The following is a 22,864-nucleotide window of genomic DNA, read 5'->3' on the forward strand; positions in this document are numbered from 1 at the left end:
CTTGACATCAAAGCCAGTGTTTATTTGTTAGACAGCAATAATAATAATCACTCAGGATATTTTCAAAGGTAGAAGTAGCAGTTACAGGATTCACATAATGGAAGTGATTTCAGTGGAAAGACCTACTCATAACAAGGGCAAAATGAATGGGCATTGTGGTTTGTTAATGAGGGTTTTGCACATTTGAGTATGTGAATCATTTCTTTGAACTAGAGTTGCTCAACTCTTCCTGCTCAAATGAATAAATGCTGAAGCCTAAAAATATACAAATTTCTGACACCATTCCCCAGAGATTCTGAATTAATTGGCCTTAGGTTGGGCCTATACATTCGCCTTTTTAAAAAACTCTCTATTGACTTTGAGACACAATCCAGTTGGGAAAATGTAATCCGAAGCCTGACCTCACCAAAACCTAATAAAACAAAAGCCAGAAAACAGGTTCAGAACCCATCAGGTTATGGCGGCTCCTTTAAGATTTAACTTGTACCACTAAATTAGCCTTAACTATTTCTTACATTATTAATTTTAATATCCCAACAGCATTGGTTTAAGGCATTGCATGTTTTTTGAAATTTGAGCTACTCCTACAAGCCCTCCTTGGTGACTTGATGTACTGAGAACTTGTCCACTTGCTTAGCAGTGGTTGTTGAACCTTGTATGTGGTGTGTACTTAAGTATGTGACTTCATTCACTGAGCGGGACATGAGATATTCTGAAGTTTCCTGTGGTTAGCTCTTTATTTCAAGTGGAAATGGATAATATTACTGTTTACTTTTCCTATTGTGGTGCTCTTTTATTTTTAAGTTACTTCAAGATGGTTCTGAGATACCAATATGAGTAAGATATGGTTTCACTAATACAACCACGATTAACTAGGCAAATAGCAATTATATTTTATTGAATGAAACACAGCCTAATTAGGTTAGGCCAAGGAGGGCTATTTCTTCACCAATGAGCACAACTTGAGGGAAGGACAAACTATTAAAGATAACTAGAATTTGAGATTCTGACACCCCCTGAAGCTCTCCATCTCTCTTCTCCGCATGTCAACTCTAATCCTTAGATAGACTTTTTTCACAGTGACTGGAATGTGGTTTCCACCAACCTTCAGGGTCACATTTATCTTCTGAGGAATGGAAACCCAGTTTTTTTGAACCTGGGATCCTAGGGCTGACTGGTCAAACTTGGGTCAAGGGCCATCCCCAAAGAACTGTGGCTAGGGAGGTGGGACCCTGGCAAAACAGCATTTGTCTTTGGATTGTAGAGATAGAATAAATGTTTCCTAGGAGGGGGAAGGGAATGTAATTTCAGGAATTCAAAAAAAAAAAGCAGATGGATATCCAGTACAGACATTGCTTTCTGGTTCCAATTGCTGTTGGAGGTGGAGGGTTTCTCCTCATGAGACATGGCTCCCCAGTCTTGCAGAGTTGAACTTAGGACTTTTTCAGACCCACCTCTCATGTCACCCTCTCATTAAGGTTTTATTGACTCTACGACCCCCAACCATCCACACACTGTTGGCTTCACCTTCCACTGTGATACTGTAACATGAAGTAATAAGCCATGACTACAGTGTGCTGCCAACTGTTGCGTTTTCCAGAAGACCATCAGAAAAACCTGTTGACCCAACTTACTGCAGTAAAGGTAAACACAACACTGACAGTCTTAGTAGTGTCTCAGAAAGGAACTCAGGGAGGATGTTTATAGGGTTTAGGTCCTAGACTGGGTGAATTTCAGGTGGGTTTTGCAAGACAGAAAACTCTTTGGGTTTGGCAGAGTTCATGACATGATAGCTTTAAATTGTTGGACACGGGGAGATGAAGGAGTTGAAACAAGTCTTCTAGAGCAATCTGGTTGATATAGATAAGTAAGCCACTTTGATTAGTCGCAGCCTTGTCCATTAGGAGCAAGTATTTCTTAAAGCAAGTAGCTAAGTCATTTTTGCTTATTTTCGGCATGGCTTAAACATAGAGAAAGTAAAGTATACTATATTCCAATATTATTTAGTACACAGAGAGGAAAGTATTTGGCTTCAGTTATCGATAATGCATTTTAATTGTTAACTTTTTATCTGTTGGTATATAGGCATGACCAAAGGACATTGAGTCACATGTAAGAAAAATGCTATTTTATCTTTTAATAGTTCTGATTGCATCAGTGAGAAAGTTAATCATATTCCATTTAAATCATCTCACATCCAAAATCATCTTGCCTATTTCTGATAGTACGGTTTTCACATTTGCAGACATACCATCAATATTTCCCAATGGGAATCAACGAGTACAGGGTAGAGCAGAATTTGCTATCTTTTACTCTGATGTTATCTTCTTATTTAAAACAGCTGCAGAAAATACAGATTATGAAGGTTGGGTTAATAAAAGGCAAGTATAACTAATGATGAAGCCTGAAAAAAAATTTAATGTCTTTTCCACACTTTTGAAATTCTGGATTACTTTTCTTTTATTCAATATCTTTTTATTTTCTAGAGAAAATGGAAAGTGAAACCCAAGTCAGATAAAGTAAGTTCAGTTGTGTTCTATTCTGTTAGAAAATTGAAAAGTTGGCACTTTTAGTGCCTGAATTCCTTCAGATGTTAAACTCCAAACTTCTACTGTCTGAAGTAAATTAAGTTAATATATCCTTAATAGAATAAATGCAGTTCTCAATAGTGAATAAATTTCACATTATGATTTATTTAGGGAAAACCTTGTTTCAATTTTATAAGCAGAAGAAAGGAAAGGAAATGTTAAAATCTGTGGAAAAGTTGTAGATTCCTGGAGCCACTTTTATTTCATGATTGTGAAAGTTAAATCATAATTATATTGCAAGTAAAAAAATTTCTACAATAATACTTTCTAGAGAAGTTTCTAAACAACAAAAGAACCCCCAAAACACAAACCCACAACTTCCTTTTGGCTTCAGTACTATTTGGATATTACCCTAATTGTGAAGGCAAAACCCCACCCTTCTCCTGAAGTATAAAGTAGGCCTTCTTTCTCCCATGGGGCATTACTCTTGGTTGGGGAAGAACATCTCAATTAATAAATCTTTACACACTGAGGGTATGTGGACATCATAGTACCAAAGTTTCGGCCTGGGCCAGGCATGAATGTGAAATAGATGTATATTTTGTCCCCCCAGACTCTAGCTTCCTGATATTCCAGCCCACAGATTCTCTCTGTGCTTCACTCTGGTGACCAATGGAACATTTTCCATTAAAACCTGGACAAATCTGAGACTCATTGATACCGAAGGGCAAGTCTTGGCATTCAAATCCAGGATTTCAGGATGTTCTGTGCAGAACACCCCATAACCCTGACTATTCCAAGTGAATTCAAAATAGATAAAATACACTTTTTTAAAGAAAAACCATTTTCAACTTACATCAGTTTTTTCTTATTAATGAAAAACAAAAAAAAAAACAGTTTTTGGTTTACACATATTTGTGTTCTCTTTGTAAAAAAAAAAAATTTAATAATAAAAGGAGAAAATCCTGACAGTCCTCATTACACTTCCCTCTCTTCATTCTTCCAACCCATTCTTTCTAACACATATTTAGAAACTTTCTAGTTAACTTCAGAAGCAATCTCAGAATCGGGTTCTTGCTGAGCAAGGGTGAGCTCCCATGTCTTATGTTTCCTCTTGACATTTTAATAAACTTTCATTAGTGTAAGTAATTGTAACATGTCTCTTCACAGACAGCCTGAAGAAGCTAGCAGGCTGAAGCAATGGATTGATTGAACTTAACCACTCAAGCTAGGAGTACATTTACTGGCAGGTGTTATATAGATATGTAATATAAAATCTCAACCTGAGTACACGTCCATGCAAACCAACAAAAAATAAGCCATGCATATAAGAATAGTCTATGCTTTCCAAGTTCTTCACTATGATCTATGTACTAAAAATCACAACTTCATTTTTGTTGCCTGCTCCATTTCCCCATCCTGCCCTTTCTAGAAGTTGCTGGATAAAACTCCTGCTGCCTTTAGCATCAGGGGTGCATACTTTTTCTCTTATAGGGCTTCCCCCAGGACTTTGCTCCTCCTTGGGCATTTTCGCTGGGAGGCTGCCTCTGAGAAATTGGGGAACTTGGAGCCAAATGGCGAGTCCTCTAAGTAGTAGAAGTGACCGCAGCTCGCCTGCCAGTAAAGATTGCCCTTGGTTTCTGAGAAATTCTGACTCCCCAAGTTCATTTGGCAGCCGGCGGCTTCTCTGAAACAAAGCCAGCAAACAGCTGGAGCGTCTCTGGACACTCACATTAAAACTTGTGAAGAGTTAAAAGCCCCAGGGAAGAGCCAGGCCAAGGGCACGGGTCAGCGCCGGCTTAAAAGAGCCTCTCAGTGCACGAGGCGTTCGCTCCGGGAATCCACCTGCAGCTGTGCAGCGCGGACCAGGGCTTCCGGCGCGCGCTCCATCCAACTGCGCCGCGGGCGCCCGAGAGGCGCGCGGTTACTGCGCTCAGGAGCTCGGTGCAGCCTCTTCTGGAGAGTTGGGGGCGGTTTCCAGGGTCCGGAGTGTCCCCTGACCCCGGGAAAGCTGGGTAAGTATGCGGTGCGGGGACTTGGGGCCTGAGGCAGGCGGGGGAGGAAGCCTCGGGTAGACAGGTGAATGTGAGAAGGATTCTCCTTTCTGGTGATTTGCACCTGTTGACTCCCCCAAATCTGAGCTCTAAGGAATTTTACAGATGGTTAAGACAGGTTCTGAAAGGTAGACTCAGAATTCGAAAGGACCTTACAGCAGTGCTATCCGAAGTGTGGTGCAAGGACTAATAGCGTCGCCTTCCCCTTGAAACTTGTTAGAAATGCAAATTCCTGTACCCCACAAAACCTGTACCCCACAAAACCCTGTTGAACCAGAATCTCTGGGAATGGGGATACGGAATGTGTATTTTAACAATCCTCCACGGGATTCTGATGCAGCTAAAGTTTGAGAACCACTGCCTTAGAAGTCACTTAGTCCTTCATTTGAGCCCCTAACCCCAATGCAGGAACCCCCAAATAAACAGCAATGGGTGTGTAGGTAATGAGTCAAAGGCATTAGATACTGGGGTGTATTCAGTTATAAAAATAACTTCTAAACACTCATGGTTTGTGGGAATTCTATTCTGTCCCAAACGAAACTGTGATCTTTGAGGATTTCCTAAGAACAGCACTCAGAGCTTCAAGAACTATTTCTGAGTTTGTACTGTGTGCAAGTCTCCAGGTAAGGTTCTTTCAAAGTGCTGGAGGGAATTTTGTACTCTCAGGATCCCCAAGCTGGTAGCATGTTATTTCTCTTACCAGGATCATCACAAGTTGATGTAGTGCTTCATACATCACATTTATTTTGTTTTTTGGTATTCAACTGCTTGTTCTGAAATTAATCATTGTTAACTCAGGGTGTCAGGCTAGGTATCTTGGAAGATATATATTTACTTTGTGAATTCTGAACAAAAATCCTTAAGAAAAAATTCACACTGCAAGATTTTTTTCCATTTTTTCTATTTAAGTTTACAGTGCTACAATTTACAAATAGAATAAGTAGGAATCCTGAGATTTCATATGAATTAAAGTAGAGAAGATAATTCCCAAGTTTCTAAATAACTCCTTCAGATGAGGCAGGCTCTTCATCACTGCTGAGAACCTGAGCCATTAATCTTTGATGACGAATGAATGGTTTTGTGTTGTTATTATTATTCTCCTTTCAGTGGCTTAACTTAAAATATGAAATCTAAATCCACTGCTGACTCATTTGGAGACTCTGGAGCAAATTTATTTGCAGATATTTCTCAGTTTTCCCTTTTCTTCAATGGGTGGGTGCAGGATGTAAGGTTTTGATAGGGAACCTGCTAGCATTATCTTAAAGTAGTTCCCTGGAGGACCCTGTGTGGTTATGATATTGAACTATTATTAATATGTTAAAGCAAACATTCAATACAATGATTTTATATTTAATTATTATATATATATTAAGTTAAAACATCTAAAAGGCTTTTTCACAGATTTCAAAAGCTAATCACCTCTCTGTTTGAAAAGAACTTTGGAAATGTCAGTAAAATTGGGAGCCATTGCTAGCAATGTTATGAGCCTGTGAAAATAAAGTTTGCAACTGTAAATATTTCCCATCTTGAGTCATAGCTACATGCAGAAATTGTTCATAAGTATTCAATGAGCATATGCTTAGCATCCTTCTATAATGAAGCGTAAGGCTGACACATATGTCTTGTTTGTATTGTATTTCATGTTGTGATTTTCCTTCCTCAAGTTCAAATCATCTTCCAAAAAGGAAGAATTTTCAACCCCGGAGCATATACTCAGAATCCTCCAGATCTGAGAGTGGAGGGCACAAATTCACTTGGAATGTGTACTTTTCTTGGTATTGCAGTTTGCTTTGATGATGCCCCTGTCAATCTTGTAGGATCTCAGATCCAGTATACACTGAGCAAGTAGAAAGTGCAAAGGAAGAGGAGTTGGGCACTGGGCAAAGTTGGGATCTAAGATAAAACGAGATGCATGCCTACTTTATGAGGAAGGGCTGACTGGTGGTGCATGTGGCAGTTGCAAACATTTTTGTTGCCCCATCAATCCCTGGTGCTTTATGGTACTTCCCTAAATTCCTCTGGCCTATTCCCTAACATGCACACAACTCACTACCCACAACCATTGCCACTTGCCATTCTCCAAGGAACCATTCTTTTTTATTTTCAATTTTACTTTAAGTTCTGAGATACATGTGCTGAACATGCAGGTTTGTTACATAGGTATACATGTGCCATGGTGGTTTACTGCACCTATCAACCCATCATCTAGGTTTTAAGCCCCACATGCATTAGGCATTTGTCCTAATGCTCTCCCTTCCCTTTCCCCCAACTCCCTGACAGGCCCTGGTGTGTGATGTTCCCCTCTCTGTGTCCAGGTGTTCTCATTGTTCAACTCCCACTTATGAGTGACAACATGCAGTGTTTGGTTTTCTGTTCTTGTGTTAGTTTGCTGAGGATGATGGATTCCAGCTTTATCCATGTCCCTGCAAAGGGCATAAACTCATTCTTTTTTATGGCTGCATAGTATTCCATGGTGTATATGTGTCACATTTTCTTTATCCAGTCTATCGTTGATGGGCATTTGAGTTGGTTCCAAGTCTTTGCTATTTGTAAATAGTGCTTCAATAAACATATGTGTGCATGTATCTTTATAGTAGAGTGATTTATAATCCTTTGGATATATACCCAGTAATGAGATCACTGGGTCAATTGGTATTTCTGGTTCTAGATCCTTGAGGAATCGCCATACTGTCTTCCACAATGGTTGAACTAATTTATACTCCCATCAACAGTGTAAAAGTGTTCCTATTTCTCCACATCCTCTCCAGCATCTGTTGTTTCCTGACTTTTTAACAATCGCCATTCTAACTGGCGTGAGATAGTATCTCATTGTGGTTTTGATTTGCATTTCTCTAATGACCAGTGATGATGAGCTTTTTTTAATGTTTTTGGCCACATAAATATCTTCTTTTGAGAAGTGTCTGTTCATATCCTTCACCCACTTTTTGATGGGGTTGTTTGTTTTTTTGTTGTGAATTTGTTTAAGTTCAAGGAACCATTCTTGTCCTGTATTCATGTTGCAGATTTCTAATTGCCTACCCAATATTCTAATACTCCCTATTTGAATTCTCATCCATCAAGCCACTCTTTGGGATGGTACTGTAACTCAAGACTTGGTCTCTGAAAGGCCAATGTAACGTTCCACATTATTCGATTGTCCCAGGTGACACCTCAAACGTTCTCTCTCAAGATGAAATAAGTCACTTGGTTAATTAATTATTATTTTGGAAAATAATAAGAAACATGAAGAGAATGGAATAATGGAATTAGAGTTTCAGAAAGGCACCGTAGTGCAATGGAAGAACACCATCTTTGTAGAGACTGCAAGCCCTTGGGCAAGCTATGCTAACTCTTTGAGCCTTAGTTTCTTCATCTGTGGTATGGGTATAATTATAGCTAACTTATATAATTAAAGTGAGAATTAGAGATTATTATGTAAAATGCTTTGCACATAGTGAGTATGTATTAAATGTATGCTAGTAGTTATGATTATTGTAATTTTGTAGCTAATCACCTAGGGCAGTCTTTTAACAATCAGGAAACAGACAAAAATTTAAGTAAATCATAATGTAATAATCTAGTGATACATAAAAACATTGCCTAAGAAGGGTCTTGCAGGACCTCTTTAATTCATAGATAACCAATTTATAATTTTCTTATATTTTAATCACCAATTATTTATTTACATATGAATATTGCTAAGTGCTTTAAATGTGTATTCTTGTGCATATATCTCTCTAGATTATATGAATTATGATTATATTCAGCTGCAAGTAATAGCAGACCCAAAAACAGTGGCTTAAACAAGTCATACGCTAATATTTTCCTTGTGTAAAATAAGTCCACAGGTAGGCAGTACATGGTTATTAGTAGCCCAGGCTTCTTCCTACCTTTCTATTCTACCTTCTTGGCATGGAACTCTTATCTGTAAGATTGTCTTATGGTCCCAAGATGGCAGTTGGAGCTCTAAATGTTATATCTGTATTTAGTGTAGTAAGAAGAAGGAATGGGGATAGTGCAAAAATACCTACTTTCCTGCTGGGTAATCCATCTTCCGCATATATCTCATTGGCTAACCTTAGCTACAAAGAAGGTTTGGAGATGTATTTTCATAGCTGAGTACATTGCCTCATCAGTCAACATAGGAGTTCTGTTAATATAGAAGGAGAGAATTGGGAGTATCAGAATGTTGGGTAGGCAACTAGAATCTGCTACATGGATGCAGGACAAGAATGGTTCTTTGCGGCACAAGACAAGGATACCCTCTCTCACCACTCCTATTCAACATAGTGTTGGAAGTTCTAGCCAGGGCAATCAGGCAAGAGAAAGAAATAAAAGGTATTCAATTAGGAAAAGAGGAAGTCAAATTGTCCCTGTTTGCAGATGAAATGATTGCATATTTAGAAAACCCCATTGTCTCAGCCCAAAATCTCCTTAAGCTGATAAGCAACTTCAGCAAAGTCTCAGGATACAAAATCAATGTGTGAAAATCACAAGCATTCCTATATGCCAATAGCAGACAAACAGAGAGCCAAATCACGAGTGAACTCCCATTCACAATTGCTTCAAAGAGAATAAAATACCTAGGTATCCAACTTACAAGGGATGTGAAGGACCTCTTCAAGGAGAACTATAAACCACTGCTCAACAAAATAAAAGAGGACACAAACAAATGGAAGAACATTCCATGCTCATGGATAGGAAGAATCAATATCGTGAAAATGGCCATACTGCCCAAGGTAATTTATAGATTCTATGCCATCCCCATCAAGCTACCAATGACTTTCTTCACAGAATTGGAAAAAAACTACTTTAACGTTCATATGGAAGCAAAAAAGCACCTGCATTGCCAAGACAATCTTAAGCAAAAAGAACTAAGCTGGAGGCATCACACTACCTGACTTCAAACTATACTACAAGGCTACAGTAACCAAAACAGCATGGTACTGGTACCAAAACAGAGATATAGACCAATGGAACAGAACAGAGGCCTCAGAAATAACACCACACATCGACAACCATCTGATCTTTGACAAACCTGAGAAAAACAAGCAATGGGGAAAGGATTCCTTATTTAATAAATGATGCTGGGAAAACTGGCTAGCCATATGTAGAAAGCTGAAACTGGACCCGTTCCTTACACCTTATACAAAAATTAATTCAAGATGGATTAAAGATTTAAATGTTAGACCTGAAACCATAAGATCCCTAGAAGAAAACCTAGGCAATACCATTCAGGACATAGGCATGGGCAAGGACTTCATGTCTAAAACACCAAAAGCAATGGCAACAAAAGCCAAAATAGACAAATGGGATCTAATTAAACTAAAGAGCCTCTGCACAGCAAAAGAAACTACCACCAGAGTGAACAGGCAACCTACAAAATGGGAGAGAATTTTTGCAATCTACCCATCTGATAAAGGGTTAATATCCAGAATCTACAAAGAACTTAAACAAATTTACAAGAAAAAAACAACCCCATCAAAAAGTAGGCAAAGTGTATGAACAGACACTTCTTAAAAGAAGACATTTATGCAGCCAACAGACATGTGAAAAGATGTTCATCATCACTGGACACCAGATAAATGCAAATCAAAACCACAATGAGATACCATCTCACGCCAGTTAGAATGGTGATCATTAAAAAGTCAGGAAACAGCAGATGCTGGAAAGGATGTGGAGAAATAGGAACACTTTTACACTGTTGGTCAGAGTGTTTATTAGTTCAACCATTGTGGAAGACAGTATGGCAATTCCTCAAGGATCTAGAACTAGAAATACCATTTGACCCAGCGGTCTCTTTACTGGGTATATACCCAAAGGATTATAAATCATTCTACTATAAAGACACATGAACACGTATGTTTATTGTGGCACTATTCACAATAGCAAAGACTTGGAACCAACCCAAATGTCCATCAATGATAGACTGGATAAAGAAAATGTGGCACATATACACCATGGAATACTATGCAGCCATAAAAAGGATGAGTTCATGTCCTTTGCAGGGACATGGATAAAGCTGGAATCCATCATCCTCAGCAAACTATCACAAGGACAGAAAACCAAACACCGCATGTTCTCACTCATAGGTGGGAATTGAAGAATGAGAACACTTGGACACAGGGCGGGGAACATCACACACTGGGGCCTGTCGGCGGGTGTGGGGCTGGGGGAGGGACAGCATTAGGAGAAATACCTAATGTAAATGATGAGTTGATGGATACAGCAAACCACCATGGCACATGTATACCTGTGTAACAAACCTGCACATTGTGCACATGTACTCTAGAACTTAAGGTATTAAAAAAAAAAGATTCTTTGGAAAATGGCAAGTGGCAATGTTTGTGGGTAGTAGGTAGTAGAGTGTGTGTTTTAGAGACTAGCAGATGGTAGAGAGAAAGTGATAATAACAAGCTTCTTGGCAACTGGATTCTTTGAGAAGTACTCTCGGTGTGAAATTAGAGTAATAATGATCTCTCTATCTAGATTTTAAAGCAGTTTACATAAATGATTATATTTCAACCCCACAGTAATCTTGAGAGTTTGTAAAAAGGGTAGATGTATTTATTATCACTTCATTCATGATCAAGTTGAGGCTCAGAATGATAAACAGTTGCTCAAGGCCACATACCCAGTTAGTACAGAGCTACTGTAAACTTTAGCTCTTCTGACAACTAGTGCATCTCCTTAGTGGAGAGGGGGCAAGTTGTAGAAGAAATGAGATAATAAAGATAACCGTATATACTTAATTTTAACCATTGTGATATTATTTTCCAAAAATTATTTGGACAGAAGGAGATAACATAATCAAATTTTGCAAACAGCAGGGTGATGATTTAAGAGCCCATCTACCTTAGTTCAAATCAGCGTTTTACTACTTACTAGCTTTGTGAATTTGGGCAGGGTGCTTGATATCACTTTCTTCTGTGACATTAACTAAGAGTACTTGCCTCATATAGAAACTGTAAAGATAAAAAACAAAGTATAGAGACTGGCACATAATAAGAAACATGTAAGTGTTTGCTGTTCCAGATAGACTGTAAATAAGAGCATCAAGTGAAAATTATGAAACCTAATGTTAAGATAGCTGACTGCAAAATAAATCCAGAAAAAATTAAAAGCTCTTTTATAAAGTAGCAATGAACAGTTAAAACTATAATGAGAGGAACATTTTTATTCTCAATAGCAATAAACTACAAAATAGCCAAGAACATGAATATGAAACATGTAGGAGCACTCCCTGTTGGATCTGTCTTTCCTCAACTTTATTCCTCCCACAAACACATATCCAAAGGCTGCACAGAAAACCCAAAAGCACCAGTATGGGTCTGATGCAAAAATATTTCCACAAAGAAAAGAAGCATTTGTTACGTGCAAAACAAAGATCAAGAATTGTTTCAGTCAACAAAACTCCAAACTTGAGGCATTAGACAACACAGTTCTATAAATCAAGAGCTGAAAGAAATGCAAGAGAGAATGAGAAGCAAAGCCAAGAAAGTCCAGAAGGAAAATAAAACCATTACAAAACTAAAACCTAAATTAGAAGCAGCTAGATATAAGTAAATCTTGTGAAAAATAGAGTTTTGATTTAGAGGATGGCTTTGGGAAAAAAATCACATAGAATGCAGACTACAAAGAAAAGAGAGAGAAGTGGTAAGAAAGTATAATAATAATGAAAAACAGACAACAGAAAAACAGCAAAGGGCTAAGTAAAATTTCTGAAAAAAAAAGAACAAAAGGAACTGAAAATAAATATAAAACATTTATTTCTTTGATCTCAAACTATTAGTAATTTCAAGATGCACCGCCAATTTAAAAATTAATTTTGGAGGAATAGAAGAAAACCATAAAATATTAAATGAATATGTCACTTATATTTATAGTTGAAAAAGATTAAAATGTGAAAAAGACGCATCTTTTAATTAAAGAAATGTGGAATTAGATGAAAGCCTTCCCAAAGTAAAAGAAAATCTGAATTCACAGATCAAAAGTCTCACCATGTTCTGGATAAGGGAAGAAAAGAAAGAGAGAAGTAGAGAAAGCAAGAAAAGCAAGCAAGCAAGAAAGAAAAGAACAAAAGAAAAGAAGAAAGAGAAAGAAAGGGGAAGGAAAGAAGGAAAGAAGGAAGGAAGGAGGATTAGCATGATGATATTTAAGGATAAAGGATACAATATCCAAGCAGGAAAAGAAAAAATAAATTACACTAGCTGTATAAATTGTCTCAGCAACATCAGATTCCAGAAGAGAATGAAAGTGGGTTCCAATTAATATAAGAACCTTAGCGGGAAAAGGAAATGAATGAGACCCAAGATTTCTATAGCCACATTCTATATGTGGCTTGTGTTATATTTCTATTAAACAGCAGTGATTTAGATTGCTCTAGACAGCAAGTTGAAAAAATGTCAGATACATCATTCAGTATGCAAAAGCCCACTATGTAGAACCCAATCCCTTCTTACTCAAAGTGTTTTCCGAGAACCAACATTCTCTAGGGGCTTATTAAAAATGCAGAACTCGGGGCTCACTCCAAAGCTGCTGAATCAGAGTCTACATTTTAATAAGATGCCCAGGTAATTCATACGCACGTTAAAGCTTGAGAAACACTTTCTTAATTAACCACTTCCTAAAAGAGTCACTTCCTAGAAGTACTACTTGAAGAGTCATCTAGCCCAGAGCTTCACAGCTGGTGTGCTTTGTAGAACTATGATAGGCTGAGACATTGATCTCTTTAGCCTGGGACTCTGGGATGGAAGGCCATGGGCTAAGGACCTGAATAATATTGTAATTTCCTGTGTGTTCCATGATTTATAGCTGTGCTATCCAGTATGGTAGCCACTCACTGTATTGGCTACTGACCATTTGAAATGTAGCTAGACTGAGTTGAGATGTGCCATAGAAGTAAAATACACAGCAGATTTTGAGGACTTAGTATTAAAAAAATGTAAAATATCTCAATAATTTTTATATTGGTTATACATAGAAATTGTAATACTTTAGATATATTGGGTTAAGTAAAATATATTATTTAATTAATTTCACCTTTTTTTTACTTTTGTTAATGTGCTACCAAAAAAATTAAAATTACATACACAGTTTGCATTGTGTTTCTATCCAATAGTGCTGATGTGGATTGCTTTATATGGCAAAAAGAGGAATCAAAATTAAAAACCTATAATAGATACAAACTGGGAGTGCACATTCTATTTAAATTTTAAAATAAACTTGAAATAACTGTGGTATTATAATCACAAAGCAAGAATTACACTTCTTGAAAGAAAAGCTACGATATAAAAATCCCTAAAGTTTAAAAGATAATTTCATGATAATAGATTGAGAGATTCCTCTTGCCCCTATAAAACACAAACAAAAAAATTAAAGAAGAGAAAGGAAAAGTAAGCAGACTAATTTTATCTTTCATAGGTGGAAGTTATCAATATTATTTTATTTCTAAAGTTGATGAATTTGGAAATATAAGTTAAAACATTTTATTTATAAATTATTTTACCAGTTTACCCTGAGTGAAAATTAGAGAGAGATATATACACCTCTCAAATACTTAGGGTAAACTAGTAAAATTTTACACACACACACACACACTTAGGGTAAACTAGTAAAATAAAAAATATATATACCCACACACATAAAGTTAATGATTAATGAAAGGGAAATAGAAAATGAGTGGAAACGTGATAAAGCAAAATAAATTAAACAAAACAAATAGTAGTGGAAAGTAAAGAATTATGTATTTAAAAGAGATGACAGACGTAAGCCCAAACATATATTTTATAATATAAAATAGAAAGAGTTTAAGTCCTTACTTTAAAAAAAAAGGAATCACAGATCTGATCAAAAAGCTGAATCCAGCCACACACTGTCTACAATAGATATAACCAAAACAAAAGAGATTTGATAATTGACATTAAGTTGCTTATAAAAGACATACTACCCAAGAGGAAGCAGGGTTTATGATGTTATATCAGAAAATGTTGAGGTCAATAAAAACTATATTAAATTGAGGTGTAGTGCATACTTTTTTCTGCCCTTTCTTCCTTTTTTTTGCATCTTCTTTTTTTCAACCAACATTTATGAAGTTTTAAGTATTGACCAGGTACCGACAGAAATTGAGGATACAACAGTGGGCCAAAGCAGACAGTGATGGCGCAAGCGATAATCAAAAGTCAGATAATCATGGTAAACAAGTTATGAATATGTTCCACATTGAAGAGATAACTGTCATAAACCTTATGAAATAACTAGCATGGTGTAGAAATGCATAAAGCAGAAACTGCAGGAAATAAGAGAATTGATGAAAATATGGTTGTAGGGGAAATGTTGAGACACTCATATTAGTCCTTGAGAGTTAAGATAGGCAAAAATAAATAAAGATGAACTAATAGACTAATAATGAACTCTATCATCAGGAGCAAATATTGTTTCTTTTCTAGCATTTATTAAGCATTTCAAAAACTGAGCGTTATATTAGGTCAGTACAAAAGTAATTGCGGTTTTGCCATTAAAAGTAAAAGTAATAGCAAAAACCTCAATTACTTTTGCACCGACCTAATATATACTAGGTTATATATAGGGGAAACTTTGACATATTCCAGAAAAGAGTACAGACTACATTCTCTAACCACAATGCATTAAAACCAAAAGTAACTAATAAAAGAGCTACATTCACACTGAAAAATAAAACAACTCCAATAAAACAAATCAAAATGGAAAATCTCTTGATTTTCAATTGAAGAAATTGAAAATGCAGTCACTTGAAAAATTTCAAACCATAATTGAGGAATATCTGGCCTGTAGTAATGATGAACAGGCTTGCATGTCAAAGCTGATGCTGTACTCAGGAAAATGCGTTGCCTCAAAAAGCTCTTATTACCACATAGGAAAGAATAGAAATGGATTAATCATTCAATTCAACAAGTTAGGGGTAAAGCAAAACAAACCTATGTAAAATAGAATGAAGTAAAAATAAACACAGAAAATTGAGAATTAAGACAAAGAATACCAAAAGAATTGATTAGTAAATGAAAAATGTCTTTTGGGAAAAACTCACAGTAAACAGTATAATTTACTAGTTACCATAATCCAGACAAAAAGGAAGAATGAAAACAAATGTATTCTCTATGAATGAGAAATTAGACATAACCCTAGAGAGTAGAAAAAAAGGGGGAATAATTTATTTGACTTTACAATAAACAATTTGAAACCAGGATGAAATGGAAAATGATAGGAGGGCACATGAATGATAACTGCAAAATCTAACTAAAGAAGCAACAGAAAATCTAAGTGGCTGGTAACCTGGAAGGAACTGAGAATTGCTGAAAGCTGACACTTTTGGCCTTGTCGGTATATGGGTAATTCCTTTCAAAACTCCCAATAACTGGCAATTGCTCTGTCACTTAAAATGTTTAGAACAAAGAGAAAGAAGAAAAGCTTCCAGATCATTTTTATGAATCCAACATGATTGATACCTGGCAAAGATAGCTCACACACACAAAAATAACAGACATTCTCACCTTTGAACAATAATGCAAAATTCCCGAATCAAATATTAGCAAGTAAAATTCAACAGCACATAAAAGGAAATGTAGGATAATGAAGTGGAATTTATTTTAGAAAAGCAAAAATCATTCAATATTAATAACTCTATTCACTAATATTTTGTAAATAAAGTTCAATATATGGTTATATTTGAAAAGAAAAAGCATATGTGATCATTGTAGTAGGTGCTGAAAAGGTATTTGGCAAGGTAAAATTTAGCAGCTATTCTTGATTTTCTTAAATCTTAGGTTAAAATAAGAAGAAATATTTTAACATAATTAGAAATATATATTACAAACCAACTGCCATCATAACATGTGTAATGAAGAAAACACTTAAAATATTACTATTAACTGGCCGAGCATGGTGGCTCATGCCTGTAATCCCAGCGCTTTCGGAGGCTGAGGCGGGCGGATCACGAGGTCAGGTGATCGAGACCATCCTGGCTAACATGGTGAAACCCCGTCTCTACTAAAAATACAAAAAATTAGCCGGGCGTGGTGGCAGGCGCCTGTAGTCCCAGCTACTTGGGAGGCTGAGGCAGGAGAATGGCGTGAACCTGGGAGGCGGAGCTTGCAGTGAGCCGAGATTGCGCCACTGCACTCCAGCCTGGGTGACAGAGCAAGACTCAGTCTCAAAAAAAAAAAAAAAAAAAAAATTACCATTAAGTTAGGAACATTATCAACACCACTCTTTAACCACTTTGTTGAAGTTCTGGTAAATGTAATAATATAAGGTATATACATTGAGAAAGGGGAAGGCAAAATTATTGTTATTTTTATTTAAAATGAGAATATACTGGAAAAGTCTAAGCAAGCCAACAAGAAAGTTCAGCAAAGTGGTCAATATAAATAATTTAGTAACATGAGTAAGAGAAAAGATTCAATTTATAATAGCAACAAATATAAAACATCTAGGACTGTGTATATTCATAATATATCAAGAGCACATAAAAATAAATGCAAAGACAAGCACTCACAGGCAAAATGGTCAAAAATCTTAAGTGTACAGTTCATAGAAAAATACCTTTCCCAATCTAACTAGTAATTATAGAAATGCAAATTCAAAGAGCCATGTGGTAATGTGGAATTTTTTCCCCCCAATCAGGATTCCAAAACTTCAAAAGTATGTTGTGAGAGTGTGGGGAAATAAGGACTTCCATATGTTCCTGAGGGAAAATATGATTTGGCATACCTTTTTGCTGCAGTTGTCTAATATTGGCCATAATTTTAGATATACATTCCTTTTGACCCCAAATTTCCATTCGTAGTAAGTGATCCTTTAGAAATATAATACTTCTTCCACTGTGCAATGTTGTTTATTGCAACATTGTTTGGAATTGTTAAAAAGGTGGAAACAATCTAAATATCTATTTATAAAGAATTGGTTAAATAAACATTGATATAAAGGAGTACTATGCAGCTGTTAAGATGAATGAAGTAGATACAAGAGTGATATTAAAAATAGTCAACAATGAGTAGGCATTGACTAATCAGAATGGATGTTGGTTTCAACTAGTGTGGTCAATCCAGTCTGTGACAATTTTTAAGGACTTTCAAATGGTTAAATACATATAGAAATAGATTGACAGTTAATATGATTATTAATACAGTATAAATGAGGTAGGTACATTTAGGAAGAATATTTGAGCCATCAATTGTTTTTAAAATTTAAGAAACAATGCCAGGCAGAATAATAGAGATTATATAACAATACTAAACATGTATAATTGTTTTGTGCGGGTTTAACAACTTGCCACCTAATAAAGTTTTGTTGGAGCACAGCCATGCAGGGCCAATTTATCCATTAGGCACAGTTTTTTAGAAGCCTATGAAATGTTTAATTTAAAAAAAATTAGAAGAAAAATGAATATTTAGGTCAAAAATTGTTTAATTTTTTCTCACACAAGGAAAAAAATGTAATTTTTAGGACTCATAAGTCTATTAAATTTTGCCTAAAACAGAAATAAATTAAATTTTAAAGTACTTAAAGTTATATCAAAAATAATTTTTAATTTATTTTATTATGGTAAGAGAATCCTATAAAGCAAAAGTGTATAGGACCTACAGCAAAAATAATTTTTAATTCATTTTATTATGAGAGGATCCCATAAGGCAAAAGTGTGTAGGACCCGCAGAAGTCATAGGTGCTTCTGCAGTCATGCTTGTTTGTTTACATATTTTCTGTGGCTGCTTTTGGAAGGGCAAAATTGAGTAGTATATTTGTCCTGGAGACGGTCTGGCCTACAAAGCCTGAAATATTTACTTACTTTTTCTTTACAGAAAAGTTTAGCTTAGTATATTAGCACTCATGATATTACAGAAAGTTATCTTTATGAAGTGGATTTTATTTTTAGTTATTTACTTCCACCTAGACCATTAATTTTCAAGAAAAATTCTACTTTTAAATTGTTCACAATTCATGACCGTTTGTTATGGGGGAATGACAACTACATCAGCTCAAAATTTTAAGACAAGGAAAATTACCAAATAACCAATATTTATATTAAATCATTTTCATACCGAACACCAGAAAGAATATAAAGAGAATGAAGAAAAAAAGGAAGTTTTACGGGAAAAATCCCCAATAGATCTCCAAATAACATGCTCTTCCTAGACATCAGCTGCAAACGAGCATCTGCTTAGTGTGGCGTAAATGTAATGCAGTGGCTTCAAGAACAATCCAGCAGGTACCAGTGCTGAGAATATTGTTCTTGTACTCTAATGCCAATTTTTAATAATTTTGCTATTAAAGTTTTAATAAAGTGATAATAATTTACACATTTGGGGTAAAACTTCTGATTTATTCTTGGATTCTTCAAATTCATATTATGAGGGGGATATTTAAGCTTAGGCCTGTTTTGATCATATACTGATTTTAAGATGCAGACAGCATTCGACTAATGTAGATTATGATTCATTTATGCAGAGGGAAACCTTCTGGAAGAATACATCCAAACCAGTAGGAGTTTTATTATGTCTCTAGGGAATGGGAATATGTATCATTTGTGGTGAAAGCAGTCCATGCAGCCACGAAGGTGAAGATTGTTACTGACATTGATTAACATTGCTTGCTCATTGGGGATAATAAAGCAGGCCAAGTTTGTTCTGTTATTATTTTTAAAGGCTCTGTGCACGCCTTTATTGCTAGTCCAGACTACTACCACAGCCCTTTGTTTGTTATACCATTCTTATGATAAAATAATTCATCATCCAAACTGTGCACTTAACAAAGTCAACCCTTTTGAGATATAATTTATATATAATATAATGCATCAATTTTAAGTGTACTATTAGAACTTTTTGGCAAATGCATATTTCCATGTAACCATAATCAGTATAGAGAGCATTTCCATAATCCCAAAAAGTCTCTCGTGCCCAAACTGATGTTCTATTTAAGTTCACAGCAAAATTGAACAAAAAGTACAAAGTTCCTATATGCCCCCCTACCCCAAACACACGAGGCCTCCCCTGCTATCAATATCCTGCACCAATGTGGTACATTTATTACAATCGATGAACCTACACTGACACATCATTATCATCCAAAGTCCAAAGTTTATGTTAGGGTTCACTCTTGGGAATGTACATTTGATGAATTTTGGCAAATGTATAATGACATGTATCCATTATGATAGGATCAGACAGAATAGTTTTTAAAAATCGTCTGTGCTCCACCTGTTCATCCCTCCATACCTCCTAACCACTGACAGCCACAAATCTTTTTACTGTCTTTATAGTTTTACCCTTTCCAGAATGTCATACAGTTGTAAAAATACAGTATATAGCCTTTTCAGATTGGCTTCTTTCATTTATTAATATGCATTTAAGGTTCATGTCTCTTAATGGCTTGATAGTATATTTCATTTTAGTCCTAAATAATCTATTGGCCTGAATATACCATAGTTTATCTGTTCACCAACTAAAAGGTATACTGTTTGCTTCCAAGTTTTGGCAATTATCAATAAGGCTGAACATCCACGTGTAGTTTTTTGTATGGATGTAAGTTTTCAACTCATTTGGGTAAATACCAGGAAGCATGATTGCTGGATTATATGGGATGAATATGTTTAGTTTTGTAGGAAACTATTAAATTGTCTTCCAAAGTGGCTGTGCCATTTTGCATTAATCCCTGTCAGTAGTAAATGAGAGTTCCTATTGTTTCACATTCTTGCCAGCATTTGGTGTTGTCAGTGTTTTGGATTTTCACCATACTAATGGGTGTGTAGTAGCATCTTACTCTTAATTTGCAATTCCGTAATGACATATGATGTTAACCATCTTTTCATATGCTTGTTAGCCATCTGCATGTCTTCTTCGATGAGAAGTCTGTTCAGATATTAGATATTTTGTTTTCTTATTGTTGAGTTTTCAGAGTTCTTCGTATATTTTGGGTAATAGTCCTTTATCGGATATGTCTTTTGCAAACCTTCCCCTGCCTACCAATCTGTGGCTTGTTTTCTCATTTTGTTGACAGTGCCCTTCATAAAGCATGACATTTTAATGTTAATGAAGTGCAGTTCATTAATTATTTTTTTCATGGATCTTGTCTTTGGTGTTGTATTTCATAAGTCGTTGCCAAACCCAATGTCATCTAGATTTTCTCCTATGTTATATTCTAGGAGCTTATGGTTTTGCATTTTGCATTTAGGTCTGTGACCCATTTTGAGATAATTTTTGGGAAGGGTGTAAGGTTTCTTTCTCTCTCTCTCTCTCTGTCTCTGTCTCTCTCCATATATATATATATATTTTGCATGTGGATGTCTGGTTGTTTCAGCACTGTTTGTTGAAAAAACTGTCTTTGCTCCATTGTATAGCATTTGCTGCTTTGTCAAAGACCAGTTGACTGTATTTTTGCAGGTCTATTTCTGGGCTCTCCAGTCTGTTCCATTGATTTGTCTGTTCTTTCACCAGTACTACACTGTCTTGATTACTGTAGCTTTACAGAAGGTCTTGAAGTCAGGAAGTGTCAGTCCTCCAACTTTGTTCTTCTCCTTTAAAATTGTATTGTTTATTCTGAGTCTTTTGCCTCTTCATATAAACTTTAGAATCAGTTTGTCAATATCAAAATAACTTGCTGACATTGATTGGGATTGTGTTAAATCTACAGATCAATTTGGGAAGAACTGACATCTTGACAGTACTGAGTCTTTCTATCCATGAACATGGAATATCTCTAATGCCCCTCTTTATCTCTGATAACTTTCCTGGCTCTGAAGTTTTCTCTGTCTGAAATTAATGTGGTTACTCCTGCTTTCTTTTAATTAGCATTGGCATGGTATATCTTTCTGTATCTAATTTCTTTTAATCTACATTTATCTATATTTAAACAGGTTCCTTGAAGAGAACATATATTCAATTTGTTTTAATTTCTGACAATCTCTTTTAGTTGTGCATTTAAACCATTATAGCGATTATTAATACAGATGCATTAATATCTACCATATTTGTTACTATATTCCATTTGTTGCCTTCGTCTTTTGTTCCAATTTTGTCTTCTACTCTTTTCTGTTTTTTGTGGTTTTAGTTGAGCATTTTAGGATTCAATTCTCTCTCCTTACTTAGCATATCAGTTATACTTCATTCTTTAGTGGTTGCTCTAGAGTTTGCATTTATAACTAATCCAAGTATACTTTCAAATATCACTATACTGCTTCACAGATAGTGCAAATAACTTATAATAACAAAATAATTCAAATTCCCCCTTACTCATCCTGTAAATGAGACTTTAATGATGTAGTGGCAGATTTAGTGGTATATGGAGTGAGAAGAAGCATTCTATAGTTCTCTGATTAGGTTTCAGTCCTTTAGTGAGCCTGTGTTCCCGAGCTATGAACTTTACAAATGCCTCTCATCCTCTCTTCCACCACTCTTGGGAGGGACAGGATGGTGTAATGGGGACTAGAGTTGGGTATTTCCTTTCGTCTAGGCCAGCTAGATTCTGATAAAACCCCAGCAGGTTGAGTTCTGGTGAAATAGTTTCTCTTGAGAACATGCCTTGTTAAGAAGAATAGTGTGCTGTGGTGTATTTAAAAATGGTTTCCATTCCCCTCACCCTGCTGAATAATGAGGAATTTTTTCTTTTATCTTTACTGTGAGAGTTTGATAGAGCTCCCTGAGGTAAAACTTAATGAAAGTGTGGGTGCCACTTTAACACTTGCTTTTCTGGAATTTTTAACTATTAGACTTGTCCACATTGAACCTCCAGCCATTTGTCAATTACACTTCAAGTTTTCCTACCCCAGCACTGGTTCCTGCAAAGGTTTCAGCTCATGAGTCTCTGCTCCAATAAATTGTACTTGTGATTTTCTGTATCCTCCTGTCTGTCTCTTTAATTTTGGGGCAGCGGTTTTCTCTGTGACAAAGAAAAATTGTTAATTTTCGGTTTGCTTAGTTTTTCACTTGTTTTTAGGATGGAGTGACAACTTACTTCCAGGCTACCACATAGCAAACTAGAAACCATAGTCCCAGGGCAATTTTAAGAAATAACTAAGGTGCTATTAATCGTTGCACTGGGACCACAGTCATAAATTGGCACTGTCCTGGGAAGCCACATACTATATTTGTGATTTTTTTCTCAAATTTTTATGTTTGCTTTACTTCAGAAAAATAATCTCTAATTTAAGAATGAACCAAAAATATCCTCGACCCCACATCTTAGAAATAAATGCATATGACGTTTTAAAAAATTGGGATCATACTCTGCATAACCATTTCTGCATTTACCCCT

At 35.9% G+C, this 22,864-nt stretch overlaps 1 protein-coding gene across 1 annotated transcript in view; it reads left to right on the forward strand.

Annotated features, from left to right (window-relative positions):
• The first annotated feature begins 4,457 nt into the window (after positions 1-4,457).
• Positions 4,458-22,864, forward strand: part of COL6A5 (collagen type VI alpha 5 chain) — a 137,688-nt gene continuing 119,281 nt past the window's right edge. Inside the window, exon 1 of the mRNA XM_009446456.5 lies at positions 4,458-4,543. The gene's annotated coding sequence lies outside the window, so the exon portion shown is untranslated. The remainder of the gene's footprint in view (positions 4,544-22,864) is intronic.

This window comes from Pan troglodytes, chromosome 2 (assembly GCF_028858775.2).
Source record: "Pan troglodytes isolate AG18354 chromosome 2, NHGRI_mPanTro3-v2.0_pri, whole genome shotgun sequence".
NCBI lineage: Eukaryota > Metazoa > Chordata > Mammalia > Primates > Hominidae > Pan > Pan troglodytes.